Genomic DNA, 11,676 nt, shown 5'->3' on the forward strand with positions numbered 1-11,676 from the left:
AAATAGAGATCATAGAGCAGTCCACTAAACAATAGCATATAACTCCATGGTGGAGTGATCTCATAGCTTGTGAGGGGGCGTGGATTTAACCCCAGGAAAACATATGCATGCACACAAGACAGACTGCCATAGCCACGAAATCGCTGAAATAATGTAGAATATGTTCTTCATAATAAAATAACAAATACAAAATAAGATTGTCATAAAAAAGAAAGATTTCCAATTGCTTGGAAATCAAATAACACATTCCCAAATAAAAATGAAAGTCAAAAATCTTAAAATATTATAGAAATCATTACAAATGAAAATAAATACACTATTATCAATGTTTGATGGACTGCAGATACTTTATTATTGGGAAGAAAATAACAAATGTTTTCATTAGAAAAAATATTCTACATTCAGTATTTTAAACTTCTCCCTCAAAAAAAAAATCTGAAAATGCTCAAACTAAGAAATTAAAAAAAATTGAAATATTTGATAGGTCAAAACATTTTTAATTACAAAAATATTAGGAACTGAATGAAAATGAAAGTATATCCTTTTAAAATTTGTGAAATTCATTTTGCTTAAAAAGAAATTTGCAGCATTCACTGGGTGATCTCAGCATCAAACTCCGTCCTCCATACACTCTGACACATGACAAGGTGAGGAGCGAGACAAACCCCACCGGCAGAGAGAAGGGAGTAAGACCAGAAACTAATAGGACCACAAGAGCGAGCAAAATAAATCAAGAAAAACTAAAAAGTGGAGATTAACAAATAACAGGGATTCAAAGGAGACACCCTGTCTCCTGGGACAGGAGCTGGGGCACAGCTGGACAGAGGATAGGCTTCCTGTTCAACGCCCCAGCCCCATGCTGCACACCCAAAGTCAGGAATGTCTTCACCAGCACAGAGCTGCATAGCTGAATCTCAGATTCTCAGTGGGCTAAAGAAGGCGAACTGCTCATGCAGAAGAGGTCAAGGTGAGCTTGACTAGGCAGTGAGAATCCCACGTCACAGTAAGAGTCAACACCTCCTTGTGTGTGGAAGAGCTTTAGTGCCAAGCCCATCGTCCCTCTATATCAAACCTGTGGGAACAGAAAACAAGTTCAATGTGACTACAGCGATCCAGCTTGTAAAATCCAGAAGGTGGTCTGTGACCCAGCTGCAGCTGGGGTCTGCACTGAACTCGGTGGCACAGATTGTCACTAGCGCCCATACAGAGGTCCTGGATCTGGGCTTGAGCCTGCGGCTTGCTTGGAGTCTGGGGGACATGTCACAGCAGGGGCCATACAGACATGGGTGGTCTGTGTTGCCATCCAGGGACGTGATGTCATTTGGCCCTAGGCTGCTTCTGAGGGCCATGTCTGGGTCTGTGGCCCTATAGTAGCCAGGGATCAGACATGTATGCGGCTCCTGTTGCCACCAAGTGCCACAAGGATGCTCAGAATCAGATCGGCCACCTGAGTCCAGGTTGATATCTGAAGGCCAGGATACATCCAGATCTGAGTGGTCTGAGATGATACTCAATGTCATGGTGACATCTGGGTCAGAGCTGCAGCTGAGGGTCATATCAAGGTTTGTGGCTCTACTATAGCCATAGGACCTGCTGGAGATAGTGAAGGGACTGGTCTGGTAGAATGATATCAGAAAAATCTCCAAGACTTGGGTTGGCCACAGGATATACCAGAGGAGGTCTGGTGAGGATCCAGTGAGGATGGTAGACCAGAAACCAGAGGCCTTGAGCCAGACCAGTAAAGCTGACGGAACAAAGGGTGTACTATATGGCACATTTATTAGCATTCAGGCACCTGCACTGCCTGCCCTTGGGGACCTGGTAGGAATGAGCATGTGCTTGCCAGTACTCAGGCAGTACTCTGGCCTACTAAGGGTCCTGGACTACTTGATTTATCTCTGTGTGCACGTGCTACACCTACATCTAAGAGACAAGTTCAGCCTGCCACCTCTCTCTCTTTCTCTCTCTCCAATGCTCCTATATTCAGAGGCCAGTCTCTGCCTCCCCTCCCTCTTTTCTCATCCCTTCCCCCAATAAAAAAAACCTTCCATGTGAGCCCTGTTGCATGATGGCATCTGCTGTCACTCTTTCTGAGGCAGCACTTTAAAGCATAACATTGGTGCCATGACCTTGGCAAGCTATCCCAAGCTATCCTATCTCCTGCCCACCTGGACCTTGGAAACTGGTCCACATATGACAGGCTCGCTTCTCCAACTAACAGACTGCTGGGCCAATTCGCCCAACATCGAGATGATTGTTGAGCCACCCTTTTCTGGCCATTCCCGACGACTGAGGATTCATCTCTCGGCCATGATTTCTTGCCTCCTGAACAAACCCTGGTACCAGGCAACCACATGTCTCTCTCTTGGGGCTCAGCACACCATGGCTTGTGGCTCCTCAATTTCTTTTCTCTCTGAATTCCTAGGACACTAGGAATTACAGGCCCTTGGATATTATTTTTTCTATCTCACTTGTATGAACTGTGTCTTCTGCTATACCTCCAAGAGCTTCTAAACTCATCTGCCTTAGCAGTAAGATCTGGCCCAAATAACCCTTAGATATTAATCCAAATGGCTGCTTCCTAGCACCCTTTATTCCAGCATTTTATGGGACATTTACAATATTCTGCCAGTAACCTGAGAGATGGAAGGGGGTGCCCTATTTTCAACCTTTATCTTATCTCTCTAAGCCCTCTCTCTGTTCTTTCTCTTATTGAGCTACATACCCCTTTCATTAAGCAAACTCAAATAGAAAAAAAAAACATAGGGTCTTATCACTCTGGCTCTGCTTCTTTTATTAAAGAATTCCAATGTTAGTTTCTGGAGCAACAGCCTGCCTCTGCCACAAAGGCAGTTACATGTCGCCAGATCCCTTTCCACCATCAGCTAGCTATGTGACAGGTGCACACTTTAAAAGTGCCCGTCGGGCAAAGCTCCTTCTGTCTGTCTCCTGCCTTTTACTCCTTTGTCTCTAATTTCCTCTTTCACCAACTCTGTTGCATGTTTGTTTAATGGCATGCCTTGGAGGAGCCTGCCAAAGGCACCCACTTAACTAGAATACCCACCTGTTCCACCTGCAACAAATCTGCTTCTCATCCACTGGAAGTTTCACCTTCCACTCAAGACTGGCGATTGGGTGTCTGCCTCTGACCATTCCCCTGGATGGGAAGCTTCATTTCTCAAGCACAGTCCTCTCCTTGCCTTCTGGCTTTTCTCAAAGTCCTGGTGCCAGGCGACTGTGTCTGTCTCAGGCTCAGATCCCTTGGCTGCTATTCTTGCATGATGATGTATTGAACAACTTGTGCCCATTCAAAATGATACTCCCTGGATCTGTCTGGGCAACTGTGAGGCAAACAATTCCTTAGTGTCCTGTTGCCCATAGTCTGCAGAGGGTCTCTCTCTCTCGGCTGCTGGATTCAGTTCCTGTTCCCCACTCGTGCAGAGGACTATGATCTATGAGTCTACCCCTAAATAAAGAATCTTTGATTATACTCAATTCTGAGCTAGTGTGGGAACTTCACAGTGTCCATCTATAGCATACCCCCACCCACAAGCCCCCTTTCTCCTGTTCTCACTTCACCCTGTGATCTTTCCCTTGTCAATTTTCCTTGCCTTTTCAGGAGCCAGCCTTAACAGTTTGGTACAAACTTTTTCTGTTTTTACCCATGGAATGGCTATTTTGGTTTCTTTTCTGAGCCCATTATGATAAAAATGTTTTATTTTGATAATAGTAGAGCTACAATTAAAAATCATTATTTTCAAAGCTAAACCTGATAGGAAAGTAATGTAAAGTCCTAGTCTTCTGGTAGCTGCTAACTTATTGTAGACTGCTAACGAACACAAATTAATAGCCAGTCATTCTTATAAATGATCAAATTCTTTAATTGCAGTCATGCTAAGTACTGATGAATTAAGTACAGGGATAAGCCTTATTTAGTCCTCCATACATATTTTCAGGGTTGGAGCTTAAAACAAGTAACTAGAAACAAAGTTTATCTACTTAGATATAACTAATAGACAGTCCTCAAATGCTCAGAGATCTGTAGAATATGGCATTTAAAACATTTAATTAAAAAGCTTTACATGATAGAGAGACATGCCAGCTCCTGGCAGCACCCCTATCTCCTCCAAAGAAGATAGATGGGCACAGGAAGTTCCACCTGGAACTTACTTCAAATTTGGCAATTTCAGCCACCGAGCAAAAACTGTCTTTCACCTCAACTGCTGTCAAGACCCTCTGCAGACCATGGGCAACAGGACACTGGGGAACTGATTGCCTCACAGTTGCCCAGACAAAGGTTGGCTGGTCCTCCTCAAGTTCCACCTCCACAGGAAGTCTAGTAGATATTCTGGGGCCTGGTAGGCCTAGACCTGTGAGCCAAAGACAGGTCCTGTTGCCCTGAGACCTCTGCCCTCAATGACTACCAAGGACCCTGGGATGGCTGTCATTTTAATCACTAACTCAGGTACAATTATCCTTCTCAGAGATCTGATGCTGTCTGATGACTAGGCTAGAGGTAGTTTTGTCAATTTAGCAGCAGCAACCAAGGCTTCAGCTGGCTTCTCGGTTCTCTGTGTAAAATTCAGGTCGCAGGCCTCACTCTCCTAGAGCTAATAGTAAGTCTAGACACAGTTCACCTTGTTACCGGACTCAAAACAGAGATAAAGTCACAAAACAGATTTGAGTGTAACTTCTTCCCATTCCTTTGTCAAAGGAACTTGCTTTGTAGCGACTGCCCTCAGTGGTCTGCCACCGGCATCTCCTGGAGAGTTAGACAGAAGGGGCTTTAAGGCTTGTTTACGTGAAGATAGGAAGGTTGAAGTGGTCATGAGGAGACAGTGATCCGAGATGTATAAGAGAATAAAAGGGTTCAGGTTTCTTCCCCTCACTATGCTACGGTTATATTAAGACTCCAAAGTTCATAGTGTCAGCAACAATAATCAAAGGAATTCTAACAAGCTATTAATGTAGCTCTGGCAGAGTACTAAATACGATACTATGCGATCATAGCTACAGGATGAAGATTTTAAATTTCCTTTATTGTTTTCTAAGTATAGACTTAAAAGGTGTTTTTCATTGTGCCAAAAACATCTGTCAGCCAGACGGTGGTGGCGCACACCTTTAATCCCAGCAACTTGGGAGGCAGAGGCAGGAGGAGCTCCGTGAGTTCGAGGCCAGTCTGTTCTACAAGAACTAGTTCCAGGACAGCTACAACTGTTAGACAGAGAAACCATCTCAAAAAAAAAAAAAAAAAATCTGTCACAGTTTTCTAGATAGAAGAAAAAATGTTAATGCTCTCAACCAAAATCATTTCTGGCATGAGTATACTGCCAATTTTACAACATGAATTTCAGTATAGGTTATAAACAGTGGAAATGTTAACGTGTCTAAAACATATCTTCATAAACTAAAGCATTCTTTTTTTGATTAGTTAAAAAAAATACCAATCCAAGTTCCCATTCCCTTCTCTCCTCCCATTCCTTCTACATACCCCCACCCCACCCCCATCTAATCCTCAGAGAGGGGAAGGCACATTGCCTTGTGGAAGGTCCAAGGCCCTCCCTACTATAACTAGGCTGAGCAAGGTATCCATCCAAAGAGAATAGGATCCCAAAAAGTCAGTACATGCAGTATGGATAAATCTCCAACCCCCAAGTGGGTCTATATGTTTTCTTTGGGTTCACCTTATTACTTAGCTTCTCTAGGATCATGAACTATAGGTGTAATGTCCTTTGTTTATAGCTAGTATCCATTTATGAGTGAGTACGTACCATATTCATCTTTTTGGTCTGCATTACCTCACTCAGGATAGTGTCTCACTCAGGATAGTGTTTTCTAATCCCATCCATTTGCATGCAAAATTCAAGATGTCATTTTTTTTTTTTTTTTTTTTTTTTTTTACTGCTGAGTAGTACTTTAATGTGTAAATGTGCCACATTTTCTTTATCCATTCTTCCGTTGAGGGGCATCTAGATTGTTTCTAGGGTCTAGCTATTACAAATAATGCTGCTATAAACATAGTTGAACAAATGCTTTTGTAGTATGATTGAGCATCTTTTGGGCATATGCCCAAGAGTGGTATTGCTGGATCCTGAGGTAGGTTGATTCCCAATTTTCTGAGAAACCTCCATACTGATTTCCAAAGTGGTTGTTTGCATTCTCACCAGCAATGTATGAAGGTCCCCCTTATTCCAATACTCTCCAGCATAAGCTATCATCGGTGTTTTTTATCTTAGCCATTCTGACAGGTGTAAGATGGTATCTCAGAGTTGTTTTTATTTGCATTTCCCTAATGGCTAAGGATGTTTAACATTTCCTTAAGTATCTTTTGGCCATTTAAGATTCTTCTGGTGAGAATTCTGTTTAGTTCTGTACCCCATTTTTAAATTGGGTTATTTAGAATTTAATATCTAATTATTTTAGTTATTTATATGTTTTGGAGATCACTCCTTTGATGTGGGGTTGATGAAGATCTTTTCCCATTCAGTAGGCTGCCTTTTTGTCTTATTGACTGTGTCCTTTGTTTTACAGAAGCTTCTCAGTTTCAGGGGTCACTTATGTATACTATCATATCATCTGCAAATAATGAAAGTTTGACTTCTTGCTTTCCAATTTGAATTCCCATGATCCCCTTTTGTTTTATTTTTATTGCTAAAACTTCAAGAACTATGTTGAAGAGATATGGAGAATTTTAGTAGAAACTCAAAGTTTCTCTCCATTTAATTTGATGTTGATTGTCAGCTTGCTGTATATTGCTTTTATTATATTTAGATATGTTCCTTGTATCTCTGATCTCTCCAAGACCTTTCTCATGAAGGGGTGTTGGATTTTGTCAAATGATTTTTCAGCATCTAATGAAATGATCATATGGTTTTTTTCTTTCAGTTTGTTTATATGATGGATTAAATTGATAGATTTTCATATGTTGAACCAGCCCTGCATCTCTGGAATGAAACCGACTTGATTGATCATGATTTTCTTGATGTGTTCTTGGATTTAGATTGCCAGTATTTTATTGAGTATTTTTGCATCCATGTTCATGAGTATAATTCTCTTTCTTGGTTGAGTCTTTGTGTGGTTTTGATATCAGGGTAACTGTGGCCTCATAAAAAAGAGTTTGGCAATGTCCCTTCTGTTTCTATTATGTGGAACACTTTGAAGAGTATAGGTATTAGCTCTTCTTGGAAGTTCCAGTAGAATTCTACACTAAAACCATCTGGCCCTGGGCTTTTATTGGATGGGAGGTTTTTGATAGCAGCTTCTATTTCCTTGCATTTAGTAGGTCTATTCAAATTTCTCACCTGGTCTTGATTTTAGTATATGGTATCTATCTAAAAAATTGTCCATTTCTTTTAAATTTTATTTGTGGAGTACAGGTTTTTGTGGTAAGACCTAATGATTCTCTGAATTTCCTCGGTGTCATTTTTAATGTCCCCCCTTTCATTTTTGATACTGTTAATTTGGATGCTCTCTCTCTGCTTTTTGATGAAACAGCTCTTTGTTGCATTGATTCTTTGCATTGTTTCTATTTTGTTGATTTCAGCGCTCAATTTGATTATTTCCTGTCTTCTCCTCTTCCTGGGGTAGTCTGCTTCTTTTTGTTCTAGAGCTTTCAGGTGTGCTGTTAAGGTGAGCTTTCTCTGTTTTCTTTATGTGGGCACTCAGTGCTATAAACTTTCTTCTTAGCACTGCTTTAATAGTATCCCATCGGTTTTGATATGTTGTGCCTTCATTTTCATTGAATTCAAGGAAGTCTTTAATTTCTTTATTTCTTCCTTATCCCAGGGGTGGATCAGTAGTTCACTGTTCAATTTCCATGAATTTGTAGGCTTTCTGAGAGTAGTATTGTTAAATTCTAACTTTAGTCCCTGGTGATCCAATAAGACACAGGGGTTTTTGTATCTGTGGAGGTTTACTTTGTTTTGTTTTGTTTTTCAAGACAAGGTTTCTCTGTGGTTTTGGAGCCTGTCCTGGAACTAGCTCTGTAGACCAGGCTGGTCTCGAACTCACAGAGATCCGCCTGCCTCTGCCTCGCAAGTGCTGGGATTAAAGGCGTGCGCCACCACCGCCCGGCTGGAGGTTTACTTTGTTACTGAGTATGTGATCAATTTTAGAGAAGGTTCCATGAGGTGCTGAGAAAGTATATTCATTTGTGTTTGGGTGGTATGTTCTATAAATGTCTTTTAAACCCATTCGAATCATAACTGCTGTTAAGTTTCTCTGTTATGTTTATGTCTGGCAGTTCTATCCAGTGGTGAGAGTGGGGTGTTGAAGTCTTCCGCTATTAGTGTGTGGGGTTTGATGTGTGATTTAAGCTTTAGTAATGTTTCTTTTACAAATGTGGGTGCCCTTGTATTTAGGGCATAGGTGTTCAGAATTGAGATTTGATCTTGATAGATTTTTGCTGTGATGTATATGAAATGCCCTTCTTCATCTTTTTTGATTACTTTTAATTTGAAGTCTATTTTTTTAGACATTAGGATAGCTTCATCAGCTTGTTTCTTAGGTCCATTTGATTGGAAAATCTTTTCCCAACCCTTTACTCTCAGGTAATGTCTGTCTTTGAAGTTGAGGTGTGTTTCTTGTATGTAGCAGAAGGATGGATGATAAATGGAATGAGAAAGAAATCAGAGAAACATCACCCTTCACAATAGCCACAAACAATATAAAATATCTTGAGGGTAACTAACCAAACAAGTGAAAGACCTTCATGACAAGAACTTCATGTGTTTGAAGAAATTGAAGAAGATATCAGAAAATGGAAAGGGGAAATAGACAAGATCTCCTAAGTAAATTGGGAGCATGGGGGGAAGGGTGGGTGGGGGAAGAGGAGTAGGGTCAGGAATGTCGAACAAGGAAAAGAGCTGTCGTGATAGAGGAGCCATTACGGGCTTAGTGAGAAACCTGAAACTATGGAAATTCCCAGGAATCCACAGAGAATTCTAAGCAATAGTGGAGAGGTTGCTTTAACTGCCCTTCCCCTGTAATCAGACTGATGACTGCCTTGTCATCATAGAACCTAACAATAAGTGATGGAAGCAGATGCAGAGATCCACAGCAAAACAATGGGCCCTGGAGTCCAGCTGGAGAGAGGGAGGAGCAATAATAAGCAAAGGGGTCAAGACCATGATGGGGAAACCCACAGAAACAGCTGACTGAGCAAGTGGAAGCTCACTGACTCTGGGCTGACTGCTGGGGAACTTGTATAGGACCAAACTAGGCCCTCTGAATGTGGGTGACAGTTGTGTGGCTTGGGCAGTTTGTGGGACCACTAGAAGTGTAACCAGTTTTTATCCCTAGTGCATGAGCTGGCTTTTTGGAGTCCATTCCCTATGGGGGAATACCTTCCTTGGCTTAGATACAGGGAGGAGGGCCTTGGTCCTGTCTTAAGTGATGTGGCAGGCTTTGTTGATTCCCCATGGGAGGCCTCACTCTCTGATGAATGGATGGGAGTGGGATGAGAAGGTGGGGGTAGTGGGAGTAGAAGAGAGAAAGGGAACTGGGATTGCCATGTAAAATAAGATTGTTTTAAAAAGAAAAATTATTTTTATTATTATGTATTAATTTATTATGTGTGTGACGTGTTTAGGTGTGCATGGTAAACAAGGGCCAGAAAACAATGTTATGGATTTGATTCTCTCCCCACCTCTGTGTGGGTGGGTTCTGGGGGTCTAACTCAGTTTGTCAGGCTGGTGTACAAGCACTTTATCCACTCAGCCATCTCACCAGGAAGTCTTTTTACCTGAAAAATTTGCTCCTCTCTGTTCAGTTTCTTTAGCTGTGCAGAGGAGACATGATCTGGGAACACAGGATGCCCGCAGAATTGGAGATCTCGACCAGCTATACTCCAGACAGGGCTGATATCCAGAATTTACAAAGAACTTCAGAAAGTAAATACAGAGGTAATAAAACCACCAGCCAATAATCTGGGCTAACAAATTAAACAGGCAGTTTTCAAAAGAAGAAACATAAACAGCCAAAACCTATTTAGTAAGGGTTCAACATCTGTAGTCAGCAGGAACATGTAAATTAAGATCACTTTTGAGATACTGGAGTGGTTGTCAGGAAGCAAACAAACAAATAATCAAGAGGATGTAAGAAAAGAGCTTGTTCACTGCTGGGGGGAGTGCAAATCAAAACATGTTATGGAAATGAGATTGGAGTGTCCTCAGAAAGTTAAAGCCAGAACTACCCTATTAAAGAGAACTGCCCAGTTCTCCCAATTCTGGGAGCATACCCTGAGAACTTTACATCTGGCCAGAGAGATATCAACATATCCATGTTTACTGGTGCTCTGTGTACAGCAAGAAATGGAACCAGCCTAGATGAGTGTCAACAGAGAAGCAGATGATGAAATCTGGCCCATATGTAATTACAAAATCTGCTGGAGTAGATGGAATCGGCAATGCACAGAATTATGTGAGGGAACCCAAACTCAGGGAAAAGAACACGTCTCCTTCCTCTGTGGCCTAACTTACGATGTATACAGGTACATCATAAGAGACAGCTGTAGGGTAGGACAATATTTGGTGATAAGGAAGGCAAAAAAAAAACGAGCTGTGAAATAGGATATAAAGCTAATTTTCTCCTAGCTTCAACTCATCATAACTTTTTCTTTGTGGCTGAAGAATACATGTAACAGTCATAACTGAAATAGTTCACTGACGTGTTCATGGTTTGGGACTATGTTTTTGTTAGAGTGGCTAACTTAGCTATGTGCTATTCTCGTTTGTGAGTTCACTAAAATGTGATGCCTTGGGAACTCATTCACTCCACAACTGTTTGGGCACCGGGCCCATCACGGCATGGCATTACATGTGGACTGACAAGCACAGACAGGAAGCATGTTCCCTCTCTTTGCTAGTTGTCTGAGTTTCTGTGTGCTCGACAGAGCAAAGAACCGAGGTGGCTATATGACTGTGAGTGTTCTCCAAATAAACAGTCGTTCTCCTTTATTCTGGGCTCTCATGGACAGCCTTAATCACGTCTACAGTGACTTAAGTCTCCTTTGGCTATCAGCAGCAGCACTGGCTTTCTCGTGTTTAGTACAGTACACACTTATTTCCTCTTCTCACAAAAAAACAAAATCATGTTCTCGGGTTTTGTACAAATCTTTGTCTAAAAGCAAGCACTATGTCAAGAACTTAGCAGTACATTAACTTATTTTCTAGGCTGAAAAGGGAAACTAGAACACAAGAGAGCAAGAGAACCTATGGGGAAAATGCTGAGAAGATTCATGGCGGTGGGATGAATGAGTGCGAAGAACCTATGGGGAAAATGCTGAGAAGATTCATGGCGGTGGGATGAATGAGTGCGAAGAACCTATGGGGAAAATGCTGAGAAGATTCATGGCGGTGGGATGCACAGAAGGACCAGCATCTAAAGCTGCAGGCCAGAGTCCATGGGGTTTCCTAAGGCACCCAAACAAAACAAAAAGACAGGAAACAGGATGGGGTAGATTTTCCTTTTCATGGTATATACAACAAAGTGAGATGCTTCCAAAATGGTAAATACAATACATGAGATCCTCACAAAATACAAGGCACAGCCAGGCGGTGGTGGCATCCCAGCAGTTGGAATGCAGACAGGCACATCTCTGAGTTCGAGGCCAGCCTGGCATACAGAGATTTCCAGGATAGGTTCCAAAGCTACACAGAGAAATCCTGTCTTGAAAAA

The sequence above is a fragment of the Microtus oregoni genome, unplaced genomic scaffold (assembly GCF_018167655.1).
Source record: "Microtus oregoni isolate MIOR12 unplaced genomic scaffold, Mior012 000010F_ref0000083, whole genome shotgun sequence".
Classification (NCBI taxonomy): Eukaryota; Metazoa; Chordata; class Mammalia; order Rodentia; family Cricetidae; genus Microtus; species Microtus oregoni.